Source organism: Felis catus, chromosome A3 (assembly GCF_018350175.1).
Source record: "Felis catus isolate Fca126 chromosome A3, F.catus_Fca126_mat1.0, whole genome shotgun sequence".
Taxonomy (NCBI): Eukaryota; Metazoa; Chordata; class Mammalia; order Carnivora; family Felidae; genus Felis; species Felis catus.
In genome coordinates this window covers 63,919,808-63,942,932 of record NC_058370.1, presented here as the reverse complement: position 1 = coordinate 63,942,932, position 23,125 = coordinate 63,919,808, and the positions used below count along the sequence as shown (strand labels likewise).

Genomic DNA, 23,125 nt, shown 5'->3' with positions numbered 1-23,125 from the left:
AACTGTGAGATCATGACCTGATCCGAAGTCAGACGCTTAAGAGACTGAGCGCCACCCAGGCGTCCCATCGTTCCAACTAATTCTAATAAATATTTGCTTGCCTTCCAAAAAACAAACAAACAACAACAAAAAACCCCAAAGGTTGGAAACTATAGCTCTAGATTAGAATATATTATGAAAACAAATCAATTAAGTTGCAGATTTTGTGAACTTATAAGTAAGGTTCGCCAGATGGGACAATAATTTAGATCTTGTTCTAATTCAAAAGCATAGCTAAAATTCCAACTTTGGGACAATAGTACCATTTGTTAATCCCTCCCCTAGTCCCTCAATAAGGAACAGGTAGGTCATAAAATGGAAATAACTTTTGCTGACCATGGCCTTTTGCTTTAGCTGCTATTTTAATGAGAGAAAAACCTGTCACGGTTTGGATATGTATAGTATGTGTTAAAAATTAGACTACCTGCATACCTGAACTACAAATAACATGCACTCAGGTTATATATATACATGTATAGGTCATACACATACGGGTTATATATATACATCGTCAACCCTGACAGAAATGCCATAAGCCAAGAACAATGATCTTGAAGAAATTCAGGAAAATATCTGCCACAGATTTTACACCCAGCAAAACGAATTGCAAGTATAGAAGAGTGTATGCAAACTCATAAGCATGCAAGAACTCAGGGAATATTGTTTCCATGAGGCCTTCCAGAGGAACCTGACTTGAGACAATGCTAGAAGGATGGCAGGAGTGAAGAGGAGGACAAGAGGAAGAGAAAGGATCTCCTAAGGGCAAAAGACAGACTGCTGGATGAATGACCTTGGGAATGGCAGAAACCTCATTTTCAATGGCCATCACTGCCATTAGCTCAGATCCATGAAGCACTGCCTGACATCAAGGGCTGTAAAAGCTAGAAATGCCACATTCTTTGGTACTCAGGATCCATTTAGTGTGGGCCACAGAATCTGCAGAAAACCAAGTTATGCCCTCTTTTAAATCACCACTCTTCCCCTCAAGACTTCTTTTTTCACATTAAAAAAAAAAAAATGGTATGGGCTTTACCACAAAATAGACTTGAATCAAATGCCAGCTCAACTGCTTACTGTATGACCCTGACCTAATTATTTAATTTTTAAAGCCGTGATATATTCGTCTAAAAGACAGCCGTATTAAAAGCACCTATGTCACAGAGTTGTAGTAAATGAATGAGATAGTGCAGGTTAACTGTAGGTCAGTGCTGGGCATAAAGTAAGTGCTTAAAAATGTTAGCTATCATTATCATTATAAACCATAAATCAAACTTAGTCTACCATAACCAACCTAGGGCATAAATAAAATCAGATGTAGTCAAACAGCAAAATAAAGTTATAGTTTACCTCTCAGATCAACTATCCATACATAAATCGACAGAGGAGAAAATACCTGGTGTTTAGAGAATGACTATCCTGTGGATAACATTTTGAACTCTCAAGTTTTTCCAACCAGGCTCAACTGTATTTAGACATCCTTTAAAGGCTTTTTCATTACTGAAATCCTTTCAATGACTTCTGAAACCAGCAAACCAGATGGGGTGGGGAGAAACTTAGTTAACTGGATATTACCCAAACGTTTTAGTTAATTATATATATGTTTACTTGCATCTCAAACGTAGCAAAATCACTGCGTTAATCTCAATTACGTTCTCTTACATATACACTCCCTGTCAGACACATCAAGGAGTTTCCACCAATGTTAGACAGCTTTACTGTCAAAATGGTCAATTCACTATAAAAATGTCAGATCACAGTCCAATCAACAAAGTTCCATTCTGCCATCCAACTCCTTCCCGCTGCTAAAGACTCCTGGCTGTTTTTACGTGTAATAAGATGCACCTATTCTATGTGCACAGTTTGAAGAGTTAAATACAGATACTTGGGTAATCACAACCACAATAAAGATACAGAACATTTCTATCACTTCAGAAAGTTCCTTCACGCCCCTTTGAAACCAATCTCCCCATCACTTCCAGACTTAGCCATTAACGAGCTGTCCATAGAATAGTTTTGCCTTTCCAGAATTTCATGTACATGTAACATATAGTATGTGCCCTTTTCTGTCTGACTTCTTTCACTTAGCATGTCTCCAAGATCCATCCACATTGTGTTTATGATCAGTTTGTCCCTCCTCACTACTTCCATGGCTTTTAAAAACTTTGGGTCCTAACAGATTTGGAAGAAGACTGAGAGGCAAGGACTAAAGAAAGTAGTTTAGGCCAATATAAAGCTGGTATCACCAGCTACCTGCATGTGTCCATTAAAAGCTTAATATTTTGGGGTACCTGGGTAGCTAAGTAAGTTAAGCGTCCCACTCTTGATCTCTGCTCAGGTCATGATCTCAAGGTTCATGAGTTTGAGCCCCGCATCAGGCTTCTGACAGCACAGAGCCTGCTTGGGATTCTGTCCCTCCCTCTCTCTCTGCCCCTCCCCCTTCCAAGTAAATTAATAAACATTAAAAAAAAAAAAAGCTTAATATTTTAAGACAAAAGAAATATTTTCCCTTGACCCTAATAGTAAATTTTTTAGCTAATGTTGCTGAAATCAGAGGGAGTTCATGTCCCATCTTTATTTGACTACGTGGATGATGAAACAAATGTAGTTTGAACTTTGTCATGATTTTGTGCTTGTTTTACTACAAGACTGACTTAAAACACACTGACAAGAATTCACACCTTTTTAACATCTGCAAAGCAGCCCAGAACTAAAATAATTGCTTTTCCTAATCCCAATAGTTTTTCTTTAAAAAAATTTTTCTTACTGTTTATTTATTTTTGAGACAGAGGGACAGAGCACAGGTAGGGGAAGAACAGAGAGAGAGAGGGAGACACAATCTGAAGCAGGCTCCAGGCTCCAAGCTGTCAGCACAGAGCCCAATGTGGGGCTCGAACCCACAAACCGTGAGGTCATGACCTGAGCTGAAGTCAAATGCTTAAACCGACTGAGCCACCCAGGTGCCCCCTAATCCCAATAGTTTTTCAATGGGCAATGACAATAAAATAACTTCAGGGCTACATGATTTACTTCTAGTTGTCCTCTGTCCTCTCTTCACTCCCAAATAAATGGCTCCAGATTACAAAAACCAAATTAAGAACAAAATCAGACAGCAAAAGTTTCAGGAGGCTTTCAGAGTGAATTTTATTTGTAGGTTTCATTATCTTTAGTGCTATGATTATGAGTAGTGACAGAACATTACTGCATCGTTACAGTCCTAACACCCACAAAAGTGAATTTACTTCACCCTGAAGCATGGTCATAGTATGACCAACATATATAGAATATTTCATATTCAGAATGTTTCTCATGATATAATATGTAACTATATCATTACAAAAAGCACCACTACTCCTGGCAAAACAACTCACACACTGAGGTCTTTTTGGTAGAATTAGCTATTTCTTGATAGAATTAGCTAATTCATCAGTCTGGTCCTAAAAAGTAGGCTTCTCAAGATAAGGTATTTTGTTGCACTTCACACTATTGATAACACCTCCCCTTTCCTGAAATTCTTTCCACTTCTGCAGACTTTTAAAACACAACATTCACAATCATTCATGCCCCTGCTTTTTCTTCCAGCCTCCAACTTTCAACAGGGAAGTGGGTCCCCCAAATAGTAATTAGCCTTCAACCCAAAATATAGTATCTCCCCTTTGATCCAATCTCATTGCTTCAGCTACCACTTTTTAATATATACATATTTTTTAATTTTTAGAGAGAGAGAGCGGTTGTGAGCAGGGCAGAGGGAGAGAGAGAACCCCAAGTAGGCTCCAGCTCAATGAAGAGCTAGACTCAAGGTTCCATCCCACGACCCAGGGATCATGACCGCATCAAGAGTCAGGTACTCAACCAACTGAACCACCCAGATGCCCTTCATATTTTATTTTTTTAAGTAGTATCTACACCCAACATGGGGCTCGAACATACAACCCTAAGATCAAGAGTCACATGCTCTACCAACTAAGCCAGCCAGGTGCCTCTCAGCTATCACTTCTATATTGACTTCTCAGATTTTTATTCATTAAGCTTGGCTGCTTTATTCATTAAGCTTGGCTACATATCTCTTCAAACAGAACATAACCAAAATCTTCACCTGTCACCAAACCACCTTCATATGCCATTCTATTTGTATTCACTGCCTATTAATCTCCCTATTCAAACTCCTTCTTCTAGTAACTCAGGCTAGAAACCATAAATCTTTTATATGAATCCACTCAGAGATACACCAAATCATTATGTTCCATCAAATCTCTCCCTTTAAGTGTCTCTCTTATCCTCCACCCTAATCCTGAACATCATCGCCTACTGTCTGGATTATCTAACCACCTCCTAGTTGGTCCCCCTCACTTCACTCTCCCCTTCCTTCAATCAACCCTACAGATTACCACCAGCCTCATTTCCCTAAAACATACTTTAGCTATCCCAAAAAGATTTAATGGCCTTCCACTCCCCAAGTGACACTGAGTACAAAATATCCTGTCTGGAACCTCCCTCTATAACCTGCCCCGCCTAGGCCTTACATGGGCCAGAAACATCATTCTCATTCCCACGGAAGTAGTCCTATCTTCTTTCAGTGAACTCACCAAATCATTCAAGGTGCCTAAGAAATAACACCTCCTCTTTGTCACCATCAGCAACGCTTCATCCCAGCCTCTCACCACCCCTATACAGTCATCCGTATTTCTTTTGACATTTTTGCCTTCCTTATCCTTTCTGCCCTAACCTGAGTCTCTGACACTTAGCACGTACTAAGTAAAATACATGTGAAGTTAAAAAATCCTTCTTCAAGAGAGATATCCTAGTCAACCATTCCAAACTTCACAAAAATATTAAGTTGGCAGAGACCCAAAAATCTAGAACTCTGATTAACCTGTCATCTACTGTAACATACATTAAGTGCAAGCAGCTCTTATTTCCAGCAATTTTTTAAATGTTTAAAGTAATTTTTTTTAATTTTTTTTTTAACATTTATTTATTTTTGAGACAGAGAGAGAGAGCATGAACAGGGGAGGGTCAGAGAGAGAGGGAGACACAGAATCCGAAGCAGGCTCCGGGCTCCGAGCTGTCAGCACAGAGCCCGACATGGGGCTCGAACCCACAGACCGCGAGATCATGACCTGAGCCGAAGTCGGACGCTTAACCGACTGAGCCACCCAGGCGCCCCATGTTTAAAGTAATTTTATTAATTATGTTTATGATTCCTATCTTTTATTGCTTTTACTTTCCAAATCAACCAACATTTCCAGGAATGGCTAATTCCACCACGATGACTAAATTTCTCCTCAAGGGCTTTGCTCACACATGGGAGCTTAAGTTCCTACTTAGCATGTTACTGTGTACTTGGCCAGCCTGTTAGGAAATCTCATTATCACTGCCACCACAGTGCACCAGAACCTCCACACACTCATGCACTTCTTCCTGAGGAATCTGTCCGTTTTAGAAATGAGCTATATTTCTGTCACTGTCCCCAATGCCTGTGTAAACTCTCTGACAACAGAGCCATTTCAGTGGTGATTTCCAGCAATTCTACTTTCAGTGTTTCACATTTAAAGCACCCAGTCAATCACACCCACTTACTGCAGACAGAAGGTACACTAATGAATTTATCACTTGGTTTGTTTCCAGATGCTCCACATTAAGCATCCCCAACTCCCACATCAGTCTAGCCCTATAAGCCCTTTTTGAGAACATCTTTGGCTCTAGACCAGAATCCATTCAGCTTAGCTCTTCCCACAGGTCTCTGAGCTCAGAGTTAAGGAAAGGAGCAAACTGAGCAAAGGGAGGAATGTATAGAGGAAAAGAAATATACACAGGGATGCTGGGTGGCTCTGTTGGTTGAGCCTCTAACTCTTAATTTTGGCTGAGGTCACGATCTCAGGGTGGTGGGATCGAGCCCCGCATCAGGCTCTGTGCTGAGCGTGGAGCCTGCTTGGGATTCTCTTTCTCTCTCCCTCAGCCCCTCTCCCCACCTCACGTGTGCACGCTCTTATAAAATTTTAAAAAATACACAAAAATTTTTTAAAAACATACACAAAGTATTGTTTACCTTAAGCATAAAGCAATCAACCTATCCCCCACCCCCATATTACCATTCAAGTACTACCCTTCCAAGCATCTACTTCAATCCAAGCATTTTGGGAATGATTTTAAAACTGCCTTGAGGTTAAAATAGGATTTGGGGGATTTTAGAGATTTTAGTTTTAAACAATCTCTACACCCAACATGGGGCTTGAACCCACCACCCTAAGATCAAGAGCCACGCCACTGCCTGAGCCAGTCAGGCACCACTAAAATGTCTGTGTCATTTTACAGACCCGCCATCTAATTAATCCCTAAAAACTCTTAAATACAATTAAGAAAAACAGCAGCATTCTAATTTAAAAGGAAGTCTGTATTTATGCCTACAAGATTTTGTCATTAAAAAAAAACAAAAAAACAAGAAAAACATGGGAGTGCCTAGCTGGCTCAGTTGGCAGAGCGTCAGACTCTTGATCTCAGGGTTGTAAGTTCCAGCCCCACACTGCGTAGAAATTATTTAAAAATAAAATCTTGGGTTCTGGGGCGGCTCGGTCGGTTAAGTGTCGGACTCCTGGTTTCTGCTCAGGTCATGTCCCGTGCCAGGCTCTGCACTGATGGCACAGCACTTGCTTGGGATTCTCTTCTGTCCTCTTTCTTTGTCCCTTCCCACTTGCACTCTTTCTCTCTCAAAATGAACAAACTTCAAAAAAATAAAATCTTAAGAAAAAAAAAAAGGGCAAATGATAACAGCAAATACATGCAGAAATTCAAACGGCCACTATACATATGAGAATGTTCACCCACACTAGTAAGAGGAAAACATAAAATTAAAGTCACGAAACAGTGTTTCTCTCATTAGATTGAAGGAAAAAAAATTCTCAATACCAAGTGCAGACAAGGACATAGAACTCTGCTGTGATACAGCAGCTAGTAGCCATATGTGGCTAATCCAAACTGAGATATGCTATTAAGTATAAAATATATACCATATTTCAAAGATTTAATAAAAGAGAATGCAAAAATATCTCATTAATTTTTACTGTTTACTTACTGAAATGGTATTTTTAATATACTAGATAAAATATAATTACCTTCACCTGCTCCTTTTTGTTAAAGTGGCTACTAGAAAATGTTAAGTTCCATGTATGGCCAATATTGTATTTACACAGAGCACCACCTGCACCATTGATATAGGGCAACAGAAACTTCTGTATCCCACTGGTGGGAGCTTAAGTTGCTACAGCCACTTTGGAGTTAATTGTGGAAATACCTAAGTAGGTTGTACAATGAGAAAAGCCTACAATTCAGCAATTACACCCCTAAGTATAGGCTCTAGAGAAACCCTCACACATATGTACCAAAAGACATGTAAACTGCGTTTTAGCATCATTGTTTACAGTTACAAAAATAATCCAAATGTCCATCCAAAGAGATTACACAAATGTGTTATAACTGTCCAATAGAATACTATATAATACATATGCAATACTATTAAAAAGAGAGGAAGAGAGCAACAAGGAAAAACCCTGCAAACATGCTGAGTGAAAAAAGTCAATTGTATAAAAAAGCATTCCATATACAATCAGGCACAAAAACTCCAAAATCTCTTAAAACAACAGTAGATGCTATTTAGACATAGATACGCACATGGAGATCATATATGTGAGGGTAGGCAGGCACAAAATTCAGGACAGTGGGAAAGAAAGGATGGAATCTGTGAAGGTAACAGAAGGGCTTCAAGTATGGTGGAATGTCCTATATCCTAAACTAAGCGGTTACTTTGGCGTTCATTATTCTTTATAACTCTTTTTATACCTGATAGATTTCTGTGTGTTTAACATATGATTGTACAGGCCATGTACAACACCATACTTAATGGATTTGGAGACACAAGCAGAAATTTCACAAGTCTCCCCATGTTAAAAGCAATTATACCTTGAGCAACATCAGGATGCAACAAAAGCTACAAACAATTATATGAACACCAAATACATAAACACCACTTTTATACCACTACTACCAATACGATGAGAAAAGGGGACAATATATACATACTAAATCAGGGATGAGCAAAACTTTTCTTTGAAGAACCATAAAATAAATATTTGGGGCTCTGCAGAGCCATATGGTTTCTGTCACAACTATTCAACCTGCCACAGTTGTGGGAAAGCAGCTATAGACAATACGTAAAAAATAAGCATGCTGTGTTCCAATAAAACTTTACTTACAAAAACAGGCAGGAGACAAAATTTGGCCAACGAGCCACAGCTGGGTGACTCCTGCCTAGATACATCTTTTTGTTTTGTTTTTTTAAAATGTTTATTTATTTTTGAGAGAGAGAGGGAGAGACACAGTGCGAGTGGGACAGGAGCAGAGACAGAGGGAGACAGAATCCAAAGTATGCTCCAGGCTCTGAGCTGTCGGCGCAGAGCCTGACGTGAGGCTCAAACTCACAAACTATGAGATCATGACCTGAGCCGAAGTTGGACACTTAACCAACTGAGCCACCCAGGCACCCCATTAATGTTTATTTATTTGAGACAGAGAGAAAGAGAGAGTCAGAGTGCAAGTGGGGGAGGGGCAGGCAGAGAGAGAGAGAGAGAGAGAGAGAGAGAGACAGACAGACAGACAGACAGGGAATCCGAAGCAGGCTCCAGGCTCTGAGCAGTCAGCACAAGAGCCCGACTCTGGGCCGGAACCCACAGACAATGAGAGCATGACCTGAACTCAAGTCGGATACTTAACCAACTGAGCCACCCAGGCACCCCTAGATCCATCTATAAAAAAAAAAATCATGGGGCACCTGGCTTAGTCAGTAGAGCGTGCAACTCTTGGTCTTGGGGCTGTGGGTTCAAGCCCCACAATGGGTGGAGAGATTACTTAAAATCTTAAAAGAAAAAAAAAAAAGAGAAATCAGTAAATCTATTAAGTAAAATTCTAAAGAAGAAATGGATTTACATGGTAACAAAATATGCCAAGATATACCGGATAATCACAAAAGGGAAAATGTTACTTGTCCATGGGGCTATCTAGTAATCACCAACTTCACCTGTGATCAAAGTTAGCACCACTCAGTGTGACAATCAGGCACTTTGTGCCTTCTGATGTGAAGGATGAAGCCGCATCACCTATGAAGCATCCTGGCCAAAATGTTTAACCTGAATTTAACTCAGTCTTTAGCTCTAATTTAAGAGTTTACAGAAGACAAAGGATAAGTTTTAAACAAGACCTCAAAGAAATAATCAGAATAGAGGACATTTTACAAGATAATCAGTCTCTTCAAAAAGACAGTCACTTTAAAAAAAAAAAAAAAAAAGGTCACTTTTTAAGTAGGTGCTTAAATTTAAAAGAGAATTGAGACAACAGCAAATGCAGCACAATAATGCACGATGTTTCACTGGATCTTGGTATGGAAGGGAAAAGCTATGTAAGTCATTTCTGACCCAGCTGGGGACATCTGCATAAGGACAGGGATTAGATGACTTCTGGAGATTAGACAACCGTGTTATATATCATGATGACAATATCGTAGGTAGGAAGAAAACATTTGGGGAGTAGATTCATACTTAAGTATTGGGTGAAGTAACATGGTATCTACAATTTAATTTGAAATGTTCAGCAAAGACTATATAAAGCAAACATGGTAAAAATATAAATACTGTTGAATTTAAGTAGTGGGTATAGAGGTACTCAATGTACCATGACAATGTTCTGTAGGATTAAAAATGTTCATAAACCAATACGGCATTAGATGTAACTATGCTTCAGGGGCGCCTGGGTGGCTCCGTCGGTTAAGCATCCGACTTCAGCCCAGGTCATGATCTCGTGGTCCGTGAGTTCGAGCCCCGCATCGGGCTCTGTGCTGACAGCTCAGAGCCTGGAGCCTGTTTCGGATTCTGTGTCTCCCTCTTTCTCTGACCCTCCTCCATTCATGCTCTCTCTCTCTCTGTCTCAAAAATAAATAAACGTTAAAAAAAAAAAATTTTAAGATGTAACTTTGCTTCTACAAAAAAATTTTTCATAGTAGAAAGGCAAAAATGCATTGTGATTGTTAGTTTATTAAATTGCATTCATCAATCTCCTCTACAAATACTAGTTTTAAGTCTCCCCCAGAGTTCTCAAGGTTATGTATCAAATTTGACCCAAAAGAAACTCTTCTAAAGTTCATGACCTTGATGTTTTTTCAAGCACCTGCTTTCTAAAAGCAGAACAATTACAAGATACTCTATACTGCCATTTGATTTTCATACATTCTAAAAAGGTTCTAAATATATAACATATACCTCTGATTCCTTTATAGCATTTTTACTTATTACCTTGTATAATTAATCACATACATTTTACTCCTTTCCTCACTCCCCCAAACAGCAGATTCAAATGATCTTTGTTCTCCAAAGTGCCTAATGCTAGCAGACAGTATTTATTTAGTAAATAAAAATTGAACAGCAAGAGATTTGTGTTCATACCTTTAACAAATTAAGCATTCAGTCCTTGAGAAGGAATGCTAATCTCTCTCCTCTCTTCCTACTCCCTAGTCTACTCTCATTACAAGATACTGTTTCTATGAAAAACTTTACTCGGCAAGTATTTACAGACACAATATAGATACATGGACAGAGCAGCATACAAAACTAACACAGTTGGGGCGCCTGGGTGGCTCGGTCGGTTGGGCGTCCGACTTCAGCTCAGGTCATGATCTCACGGCCCGTGGGTTCGAGCCCCGCGTCGGGCTCTGTGCTGACAGCTCAGAGCCTGGAGCCTGTTTCAGATTCTGTGTCTCCCTCTCTCTGTGACCCTCCCCCATTCATGCTCTGTCTCTCTCTGTCTCAAAAATAAAATAAACGTTAAAAAAAAAAATTTTAAAAACTAACACAGTTGTTGCCCTTACGTAGCTAACAAACTCTAACAGAAAATGAGAAGCTTACAATAGAACTCTGGACTTTAGAATCAAAAGGACCTCAAGATATCATAGGGTCCAGCCCTCTGCCTTAACTCAGGTAAAAATATTATACTGCAGATTAAAACTACTAAATCCTAGAAAGACTAAGTAACTCGAGAAGTCACAGAACCATTGATAGTTTCTATGGGTGGGGCACCTGGGTGCAGTGGGTTAAGCATCTGACTCCATTTCGGCTCAGGTCATGATCTCATGGTTCATGAGTTAGAGCCCCGCATCCAGCTCTCTGCTGTCAGCAGGAATCCATTTCTGACCCTCTATCTGTCTCTCTCTCTCTGCCCCTTGCCCACACTCTCCCCCTCTCTCTCAAAAATAAACAAACATTAAGAAAAACAGTTTCTATGGGAACCTCAAACCGTGTCTTCTGCCTAGGTTAGGTACTCTTTCAACCTATCATGTACTAATAGTAACAGTAGTAGTCATAGTAACGACAACAATAACAGAAGGCACTCCAATGGCAGTGATTACGCGTGCCGGGCTCTATAGGAATAGCTTTACATGGACTGTCTCAGCTAACAATTTTATAAGATATGTTACCATTCTGGGGCACCTGGCTGGCTCAGCGTGCGAGTCTTGATCTCAGGGTTGTTTGTTCAAGCTCCACATTGGGTGTAGAGATTATTTAAAATCTTAAAAAATAATACAAGATTTTAAAAATTAAATATATATATATATATTATCATTCATTTTACAAATGAGAAAACTGAGGTTTAGAAACATTAAGTAATTTGCTTTAAGTTATCCATCTACAGAGTGGTGGGACAGGAATACAAATCCAAGTAGTCCGACTTCAGTGTCCATGCTCCCAATCATCCTCCTTCTGGAGCTTTTTCCAGAAGCATAATCTGCTCCGAGTACAAAGCCTTCTTACATCTAATAAACACTTACAAACATACACAAGTAAACTGTGCTAAGCATTCTGCAGCATTAACTAAATGCATAAAGTAGCAAAAATTCAGAAATATGTATCTAAATGTGTTGAGATGTCTCATGCACATTTGTGGACAAGTAATTCTCACCTAGATCTGTGGGTATAGAATAGTTTTCATTCACATGTGACTAAGAAGGATTTTATGATTATCAAGGCATTACTCTGAAATAATAGAGTTAAGGCCTAAAAAAACAAAATGAAAAGAACAAAAAAAACACGGTCTCCTAACGTCATCACCATTTGGCCAACTCCTCTGAGCATTTTTCAACTGATATACTCCTGAAGCCACTGCTATACAGCATCTCCCAAACTGTATTAGCCATAATATCATCTGACAATCCATTAAATATCACACTTATCTTTTGCTGGATTGGTTTCAGTCCTTGTGAAAACACAGTATCAATGTTATTCCAGCTAGCTCTCTAAAATTAACTATGCATCTCTTCTCCTTTCTATTCAAAATATACCTTATGCTTGACTCCATAATTTGCCCAGGCAATATATGCCTGAACAAAAGCAAAAGACCCGCCTATAAGAATTCCAGTCTGTAGGGTGATCATAAAGTCTGAAAACAGAGATATTATTTTAACATTCTGTACTGTAACATCAATTAGCCATTTATTGTGTACGCATCTGTGTTTCCAGACCTGGTGGCCACCCTGTACTTAAATAAAAATCAAGCACAGACAGAGGCAGAAAAAAAGCAACACAAAACAAAAGCACAAGAGAAGAGAAAATAACCTGAACCTAAAACACAAACATATCACTGAGAAAAAGACTCAAGATCCAGGATAAGAGCAATAATGCAATCTAAATCATCACTAATCCTTCCAAACCCCTAAGTCCCTTACAAACTAGTTAGACTGCACAAAACAAAAACAAAGAAATGGAGAGTATAACCGCAAACTATTCTATGTATTAAGCCAAAAGTTATCATTTCACTTCCACATTTTACTTCAAAAGACTCCAGAACAGATGACGAGAAAGAAATTAAACTCCACTTCCTCACACTTTGGACCTACAACCATCAAAGTGTTAATAAAATTCTGTACCATATCAATGAAACCAGTTACAAGAAATAATTTAGACATCAAGTAAGGCTTTGTCTTGTTTTTTAATCTAAACTATGGGCACATATTTCCAAATGTTGAACAGCTCAGTGAACCTGCTCTGACAGCACTGAATTTAATACATTCAAAGAGTTCAAATTCTTCTGCACATCAGCATTTTGATAAAAGTGATATAGTTACCAAAATACATTAACAGTGAAACTAGTAATTTGAGGGCTTAATTTGGGTGCTATAAATGAAGCCTCTTAGGTCTTGAATGGAAACCAGTGCTCATTTTTATATTCAGGCCCTGAAATAAACACAAGTCGATTCGCTTTAAAATAAAATTTTAAAAAATCTCAACTCACTGCAGCAAGCAAGATCACATGAGAGTCTGGCTCAATGCCTCACAAATGAAAGCCAAAGACCATTATGTATTAAAATAAAAACAAAGATCAAAGATCTCTCGTGCTTATCCTAAGTGTGCAATGGTTGTGTAAACTCAGGAAGAGACATCTTTACCAAACTGGATCATCACTAGGAAAGGTACATAACAGAAAGTAGAAAAATAAGCACCTGATTCATATCTAAGTGCAGTAAGAAATCCTCATGCAGAAATTTACAATGCAGGAAAAACAAAGGCACAACTTCAAGTTATACAGCACAGGTCTAGAATTAAGGGAAGCAGTAACAAATATACAGACCAATTTTAGTGCAATCAACTAAGAGACAGATTGGCTCCATCAGTTATCTTCAAAAGAACTGTCAAATAACCAGAAAACAGAAGTAGCAGTCACAAATCAGTGACAGGAGCGCCTGGGGGGGGCTCGCTCAGTCAGTCCAACTACTGAAGTCATAACCTCAGTTTGTGAGTTTGAGCCCCACGTCTGGCTCTGCACTGACAGCGTGGAGCCTGCTTGGGATTCTCTCTTTGCCCCTCCCCCATTCTCCCTCTCCCTCTAAAAATGAATAGACTTAAAAAAAAAAAAATGCATCAGTGACAATATTTCCAGACACTATAAAGGCCAATCACCCACCTTTCAAATATACTCACAAAAGAACACAAGAAAGAGCAACAGGGTCTTTTCTAAACACAAATGACAACGTATGTTTTATAGGTACATAGCAAGTTACTGAAACCAACCTTGTTAACAAGTCCTACTCACCCTGTTCCTATTATCCTACCTTCTCCCATTTTCCTGTCTAGGAACTTACCTATCTATCCAAGGCTGGCCAGTAAAAGTAAACACCTGAAGGCCCCAGCTTCTGGTGGGATCTCTCTTCGACCTTTGGCTCACCTTTTAAAATCTTTGGTACAATATCTCCCTCTTTCTACTTCCTCTTTCCATGTATCAGTTTATGTCTAGTTATAGAAAAACTCTTCTTCCCTCCTTTTTTTCTTCCCTCTCTTTTGTTAATAATAGTAAAGCTCTATAAGGGCACCTGACTAACTCAGCCAATGGAGAATGAGACTCTTGGTCTTGGGTCATGAGTTTAAGCCCCACACTCGGTGTAGAGCTTACTTTAAAAAAAAAAAAAAAAAAAAAAGTAAAGTTCTCATCAGAGCTTCTAAAGTGTAGCATAGAAAACCATACATCCCAAATTTTCCACTCGTAATTTCGGCCATCCACAAAGGGAGTACAGTTGAAACATAAACTGAGGAAGTGTGTGTGCCATCAGAATGTAAAATCTATGAGGGCAGGGATTTTGTCAGCCAGGAAGGGTGCTTTGCATATTAGAAGGCACTCAGGGAATGCCAGAATGGTTGGGGGTGGGGTGGCCACAGACTAAAAACTATTAAACTACATGGAATTCTTTACTTCTCAGTGGGTTGGTAGCCTAAAGTAATGGGAAGCTGCTCATATCTCAACTTGATCTCCCATACATTCTATCATTCAGAGTTGCTTTGAGTTCACAATTTCCTCTTTGTAAGGGACTAAGAAGAGCCACCTGTATTTAATAGATAACACCCTTCATTAACTCAGACTTGAGTGCTTTAATGAGAAGAGGGGGAAAAGAAAAATTCTTTGCCAAGGTAAGTTAAATACCCATGAGCAATATGGACACTCCTAGATTCTCCTAGTTGTAAGAACATCTATTAACTACCCTTTTTCAATGTTAAGAGTGTACTTATACGTACCTACATCAAGAAAATTAAATGCAATTAGACTTAAGAATCAGTGACATTACTCTCAAGCTTTAAAGTGCTTTGAAATCCTTTCGAATTTCACAAATTACTCTATATATCCTTTGTTAAACCTGCTTTTCAGGTTTGCACTATCACACAAAACCTATTCATTTAGTTTTTTTCTTCTATTACACATTTGATTATACCTGATAACATAACCACATCTTAACAACAGAAAAAGTTTTCCACAAAGGAAAGAAAAGGTTTTTCATGTATCTATCATACAAATGCACTTATCATCCACCCGTAATTTGAAGCGGGGGACGGTCTATATAGACAAAAAGCACAATACTAGACACAGGTTTAACCTGCCTGTACCACTGTCAATAATTGGTCCCATCTCTAAAAGTAAGACAAGTTCCTTAACCTTCAGTAGAAGTCTTCCAATGTTCATCTCTCTCTCTCCTCTAAATATCAGACCATGTATTTAATAGTCTTTTGTTCAAAGGGATGTAAAACAAATTTTTCAGTAAGGGTTATGTTTCCAAACTTTAAGGTCTTTAGATTTCAGAAAGAAATCAACTTAAAGCCAATAAATGTAATACTGATATTTCAACATACTTCCAAAAAAGCACTTTTGAGTCCATTTTTAGTAAGTTAATATTAAACTATTTAGTAAACGAGGGGTGCCTGGCTGGCTCAGTCAGTACAGCATTGTGACCCTTGATCTCAGGGTCAGGAGTTCAAGCCCCATGTTGGGCGTGGCACCCACTTAAAAAGAATAACTTAAAAAAAAAACAACCACAATTTAGTAAATGAAAAAAAGCTTTCAATTTGTAAACCGTGCTTTAAATGTTAACAAACCATGTTAAATTTGTCTAAATAGATTAACAAGTTAAAATCCCACTATTGATTGTTAAACTACTGGGTTCTTGAACTTAATTATTAAAAGGGTATCATTATAAAAGGTGTATGTTATGCCAAGAAATAATAAGATATTGTAGATGTGGCCACAAGTTAGCTGCAGTTAAAAAAGAAAAATATTTACTTGAGAACTCCTCTGCGTCATGACCTACCATAATTCACAGCAAAATGTTTACGTCTCTGTTATTTAACATTAAATTTCAAGGGAGAAATAAAACACCCTGAAGTTTGAATGAAAACTAAAAAGAAGAATGAGCTACCTTATGCTATTTGTTTCTAAGGTTGTTAGATGATGCTAAAAACGAAACCTCATGATCTTTATAAAATCTGAAAATTAAACTACAGTATATAGAATACACTTCTGGAAAACTTCTTTACATCAAGAATTTAGTAAAAACTTCTTTTTATCATAACATTGATTCAACTACCTGATCAAATCACTCGAGTTAGTCTAAAAGGTGATTTTCTTTGGGGGGAAGGAGAAGATATAGCTTAAACACTGAAAAGTGTAATTCAGGTCAAATCTACACAAAGAGGCTAAACCACATTAGAGATGTTTCTTTTGAGGGGCGCCTGGCTGGCTCAGTCAGAGCATTCGACTTTTTTTTTTTTTTTAAGTTTATTTATTTATTTTGAGAGGCAGAGAGAGAGCACACACATGTGCGAAGAGGGTGCGGGCAGAGAGAGAAGGAAGGAAGGAAGGAGAGGGCGAGAGAAAGGGAAAGAAAGGGAGAGACAAGGAGAGGGAGGGAGAGACAGGGAGGGAGAGAGAGGGAGGGAGAGACAGGGAGGGAGAGACAGGGAGGGAGAGACAGGGAGGGAGAGACAGGGAGGGAGAGAGAGAAACCCAAGCAAGCCAGGTGTCAGCACAGAGCCAGAGATGGGGCTCAAACACATGAATAGGGAAATCATGACCTGAGCAGAAATCAAAAGTACGATGCTTAACGGAGCCACTCAGGTGCCCCTGGAGCATTTGACTCTTGACCTCAGGATCTTGAGTTTGAGCCCCACACTAGGCGTAGAGATTACTTAAAAAAACAAAACTTTAAAAAAGTTAAGAAAAAAAGAAATGTTTCTTTTGAAAAAAGATTCCAAAATGGCTAATCAGAGATATTAGCATACTTAGTCTAAAAGATCAAGTTATTTTCTTTTAAATCAATATTTTGGTATAAACAAGTATCAACAAACACAAATAAACAAAGATTATGAAGTACCTTTTCTTCATCTATACTTGTTAGATCAGTATGACAGTTTATACAAAAACTACAAAAACCAGTATTCTCCAAATCCACCCTACTTCCCTTCCCTGTTTGGTCTGAGTACAGGATAGTGAGATGGAAAGTAGTCGGGTTACATTTCCAGGGTTTACCTAGTTTCTGAGAATTTTATCTCATATCCCCAATTAATCAGTCCTTTTAATCCACAACTCTACTGATATGATATATAAAATATATTCTACAGTAAAACTTTAAAGCTGCTAATATATTATTTCATTTTGACCCACATTCTGAAATTAGTTCATTAAGAAAAAAAAAAATAAAAAGAATCAAGTACAATGTGGGGGAGAGGGGAATGGATATCCAGAAATAACCATATTCTCCAACATTCTCTTCCTGCTAACCATAATTTTATATGTTATGCTAAGTATCACTTGAATAAATTTTGCTATTTGAATTCTGGAATTTAAAATAAGTTTATTCTAACTCTGACACTGTCAGTTGTTTCCCAACTCATTTTTGTTTAAAATCAGTGAACTGTGAAAGGCATATTTCACAGAAAAAGTAAAATACCATGTTATATTTTAATAAGTTAATTTTACTCACTTTACTAATTTCTTATGAAAGACCACTATAGAGTTAGAATTATACTTCTTTACTCTCTATTGTAGGTAGTATCACAAAATTCTTTAAAATAGTTACATGTAATATACAAATATTCATACAATGTAGATAATGCGTGTAACTAACACCAATGAGAGTGGGGGGAAAATTCACTCTCAGTGTCATGTGCGCTAAAAGAAATGTTTACCAACCCATTTACAAGGGCATGTTTACAATTGTTCCACCATTGGCTCAATTTTTAATGAATCACCACAATCCCTAAGCGACACTATGGCAAATTCTACTCTTCAACGAGTATCACGAGACAGTCTATCAGCATCAAATTTTAATTCAAAAGACTTCGTAAAAAATGTACATTATAGGGAAAAAATGTACATTATAGGAAAACAAACTCTCAACATGAACTACTTTTTCTGACCCTTGTCAACTTGTGAATTAGTTTTTCTTAGAAGCACAGCTAGGTAGACATACCATTCCTTCAGATGATGTAATGTGTAGAGATTTGGTAATTACAATATGTTAACGACTAACATAAAATAATATTTATTGCCGTGACTATCAGACAAACTTTAAAAGCTTTCACCTATTCCTGGAGTCTTCGCAGAAATCAGACACCTGGTATGAGAAAACAGGTGTTGAGAGCTCTGCTGGTCATTTCTAAGAGATTAATGCAACATGTACAAATTCCACAGATTATATACAAAAACTGAGGAAATCTTAACCAAGGGGTACAAAAGATCACATAAAAACACAACTCCATGCTGACAATGCAACATGGAGAGCCACTGCAGAAACTGTGATAAAACTTTATGAGAGCAAAAATAAATGAAGAGGGGAAAACACAACCACCATTTAAAGAAGACACTGACAGAAGCAAAGAAGCACAGTAAAAATCAGGATTATCCCTGGGGGGGAAAAAATCTGTTGACAAAACAAAACAAAACAAAACAAAAACAAAAACCCAACCTGTTCTAAATACTAAATTTTAGAAGTGCAATTGAAACAACACATTGCCCATTCAGGAGGCCTACAAAAATATTTCTTTAAAAAAGTTATCACCTTAATAGTGTAACTTCAACCGTATTTTTTTAAAGCCTGTACACTTGGAAAAGATTATCATAATAATTAGAATAACTTGTCTCTATTTAGAAATGCTGTTTAAAAGCAGGCCAATGATAGGAACTCTGCTATTGCACAACAGAGAAAGTAAATGAAATAATGTCCATTAACATTCAGTGTTGATGGTATGTTGCTCAATCTCCCAGAACATAGGGACTTACAGTATCTGCCCTCTACAATTTACCACTTCTACGTCCGTGCAGTAGCTCAAATAAAATGAGTTCCTGTGTTAATCCCACAATAAACCTCAGTAATTCTCACATCACAGTTGTAAAGGTTTGTTAACAAAAAGAATGTTTTTCCCAAAATAGCTACATATCACTAAGACTACTCAAATTCCTAAATAATCCTTTTACAAGTCTCCTGCCAACTTTATTTTGATACATTAAACATGTGGAGCCTATTTTAAAAGGTCTTTAACTGTGACTTCATGAAAACAGCCTCCTAGTTGTTCATCTAATGTCTTCTTTTTAAAGTTTCCACGTTGTTTTTAAGCCGACTTGAATACTTATGGATCTGGGCCGACTATCAAATGCTTAAGAAGCAGTTTTGCCAAGTAAGATGGGCAAATGTTCTAGATCTGCTAAATCGGACAATAAAGGTCAGGCAACTTAAAAAACGAAATAACTTATTTCCAACATTCACTGAGCCCCTCTTTTTTAAATTACCTTGGTGTTATTCTCACATTTAACGTTTATGAATACAACCTACTTTTGAAAGGACATTAGACCCAATTAAATTATTAAAAAAAAAAAAACTGATCTTCCATATAAAGCCGGTTAGTCTACTCTTAATGGGCCTCTGGAAGATTTGGGGTACTGAAGGCAGAAGTTTCATTTAAAAACTTTTTTGCGGAAAAGAATGACATCCGAAAAGGACTGCTGGGGAAGGCAGGGAAGAAAAGCCCGGAGTCACCAAGAAGAGAAAGAAGCGATTTAGAGCTACTAAGAAGGAGGTGGTGAGAGGCAGAGAAAGAAGAACGAGAAAGAAGATTTAACAAGGAAGTGAAGTGGAGCGCAGAGTGGGGCAAAAGCTGATGAGGAAACAAATGTAAAAGGTAGAGTTTTCAAATAGGCATGATCCAGGAAGGGATGAGTTAAAGCCTGGAGTAGCCCTAGCCCCAGTGCTTTGGTGTGAAAGAGACGCTCGCTGTCTGAAGCAGAAAACAGGGGGAAAGCAGTTCACTTCCAGGCGTTGGAGCAAAGTAAAATTCCCTGCCCCGAGCCTCTCCCAGCCTCGGCCGAGCGCGGAGGCGGCGGCTGGGGAAGGGGCCTACCCAAGAGCCAGGCTCCGCGTTCTGCTCCCCCAGACTCCACGGCAGAAAGGAAAAAAAAAAAAAAAAAAAAAAGGCGAGGATTAGACAGGTAGGGCCCACGACCGCAGCCCGGCGGCACCCCAAAAACGGTCCGGGGCCTCGGCGGTGCCCGCGAGCCGTTTCCCCTGCGGCGGGGCGCGGAGCGGCCTTACCTGGGGCGAGGGAGGGAAGCGAGGTCTAGGGCGTCCGTTCTCGCCCGCCGCAGAGAACCCCTGCTGCACTCAACCCAGGCTTCCGACTGAGGCGCGACCCTGCCTCAGCCGCCGCTTCCCCGTCGGGGTCTCGGCCACCGCCTCCGCCGCCTCCGGGGCTGTTTACACCGTCGGGCCCCGCACGCCGCCGCCGCCGCCGCTGCCGCCTTCTCTCCACCCTAGCGCCGTTGCCGATTCGGCCGCCGCCACCTCCTCCGCCGCAGCCTCGTCTCTCTGGAGCATCTTCCAGCCACCGAACCCTGAGAAGCAGAGAGTCCAGCCGCGCCGGCAGGAAACTCCCCCGCAACTGCTAGGGGGACCAGGCGGTCAGAACACCGGCGGCTTTTCCGCCATTGAGCAGCAGCCGCTCGGCTCCTTCTGCAACCCCCTCCCCGCACCCTCTCCTCCCCGCCCCTCGGGCAGCCCCGCCCCCAGATCCCACCCATTGGGACGGCGCGGCCTCTGGCTGCACTCGGTTGGCTGGGCTTCCCGTCAATCAGCGTCCCCCTCCCACTTCGGCTGCCCCGTACCTCGGTACTCAGTTTTCCCCGCCCACAATGCCCCGCCTCTCAGTTCCTAATTTCCCATTGGGCATCAGTGACCACCTTCAATTGGCAAGGTCAACTATCCATCAAACACCGCCCACTGAGTGAGACCCAACCCTTTATTACCATTTACTTTATTCAGCCCCGCCCCTGGACGTCAGGAACCAACCCACCCTACCAGCCATAAGTAGAGATCGCCATCAATCAAATAACGCCCACCTGCACTCCGCCTCGCAAAGCCCGAACCCTAGCGATTCTCTTTTTTTATTGGTCCAAAGGGTGACTCGAACCCTCAATCATTGGCTTTCTCTGCGTGTCCGTCACGAAACCAATTTCCAAGTCCGTCACACTGGCTTTTTTTAAATGGACGCGCAAAAGGCGGGGAAGTATTCGAAAAGCGATTGGCTAGTCTTCGAAAACGGTCAAATCCAGACAGTGTGTGCAGATCCTTCCCGTTCTACGAGAATCATGCCCCTTTATTTCTAACCTCTAAGCCTTGCGTAAAACAAGCGCCATAAAGTAGCCAACGCGCTTGTGCAGTTATAGGTGTGGAAGCCTAGTCCCACCCGGAATTGCAGGGGGTTGGCTGCCGATTGGCTAACAAAGTCCTGTTAGGCCCTCATTGGAGAATATAAACGCCTCTCTTTGGCGTAGAGACGGAAGGGATGGCGCGGGCGAGGATCAGAAGCGGTCCGGGGAGAGACGGTTGTTTTGCTTCAGCCAGCGGGAGGGGCATACGCGGGAGAGAGAAGCTCAGAACGCTGGGCTCTGGGGGAGGTGTTGCGGGGAGGGAAAAAGCCCGGATGTTTCCCAACAATGAAATCATCGCCGACCAATCAGAGCTGCTGAGCTGATATACCTGCCGGACCTGTCCGCAGTAGGGGAGGGAATGAGTTAGTGAGCGGGAAATTGGGGTATCAGGAAAGGCTGGAAAGCGAATTGAGAAAATGGGACAGGCGATCCCTTCAAGAGGGCTCTGTGCTGTTAAGGGTTATCTGTGTTCTTTCTAAGCCTGCAATGCCTGGCATTCAGCCCTTGACATTTCCATGTTTTGTTTCTTAGTCAACATTGTTTTTTAAAACTCGGCCTAGTCTTTGACATTCATTCCTTCGTTCCACAATTCTTGAGCGCCTGCTATTTGCCAGGCACTATGCGAAGAACTGCAGACACAAAACTAAATTAGGCAATCCCACTACAAGATGATACATGCTATCACTGAAACAAGCAAGGGATGGTAGTGACATAAAGGGATCGTCCCTGTGTATAGGTTTACTGAAGAAGGCTTCACAAAGAACAGTATCAGCCTAGAATGAATGATTCAAGAGGCAAAGGAAGGGAGTGGACAGGATTCCTTCAGCAATCGATTTAGACTAACAGGTATTGCCAGGTTAATTCCCCCCAAAAGAAACAAAACTAAAGTGTAATTAAAGCATTCTAACACCTTAGAATACCTTTTTTTTTTTTTTTTTTTTTTTTTAATGAAAGTGCCCTGATAAAGCATTTAAACCTTATTCACACTTTTGTGTAAATTGGTTTGGACTGACAATCAGAGCTGGCCCAGCAATGGTGAGAATGGCAAAAACAAAGACTTAATTGCAGTTCAGATTTTTTCATCTATGCCCCAATTTTGCATAATAATAGGGGTTTTTAGGGTATGGTGGCTAGCGCACCAGCATCATAATCAGCTGGCGTGCAGATTCCTGGGTCCACTCACACCCATAATATCAGGGACTCTAGGGACAAGACTTAGGTGAATTTTTAAATTTTTATACACACCAATGATTGAGACCCTCTAGCATAGGTAATGGAGACACCATAAACTAAAATTTAGTTGCCCCACTTCTGCATGATGGGAGGAAAAATAATAAAGAAAAAAAGTAGGCCCATTTAGACTTTGCCTTTCCCTTGTCTCCCTTGTTATCATTATCACTTCTTAGGAAATATTTCTTAAATAACTTATAGAATACATTTCCTTAAATCACTTTCCTTTGTCTGACATACTTTATATAGGGGAAAAGGAGTCTAGGATCTCAGCTTCCAAAATGAGAATCTAAAGATCATAAAAATG

The 23,125-nt window shown here is 39.9% G+C and overlaps 1 protein-coding gene across 1 annotated transcript in view; it reads right to left on the bottom strand.

The window, feature by feature from the left end:
* Window positions 1-20,605, bottom strand: part of PPM1B (protein phosphatase, Mg2+/Mn2+ dependent 1B) — a 92,594-nt gene extending 71,989 nt beyond the window's left edge. The window contains exon 1 of the mRNA XM_003983935.5: window positions 20,474-20,605. The gene's annotated coding sequence lies outside the window, so the exon portion shown is untranslated. The remainder of the gene's footprint in view (window positions 1-20,473) is intronic.
* Window positions 20,606-23,125: the final 2,520 nt, after the last annotated feature.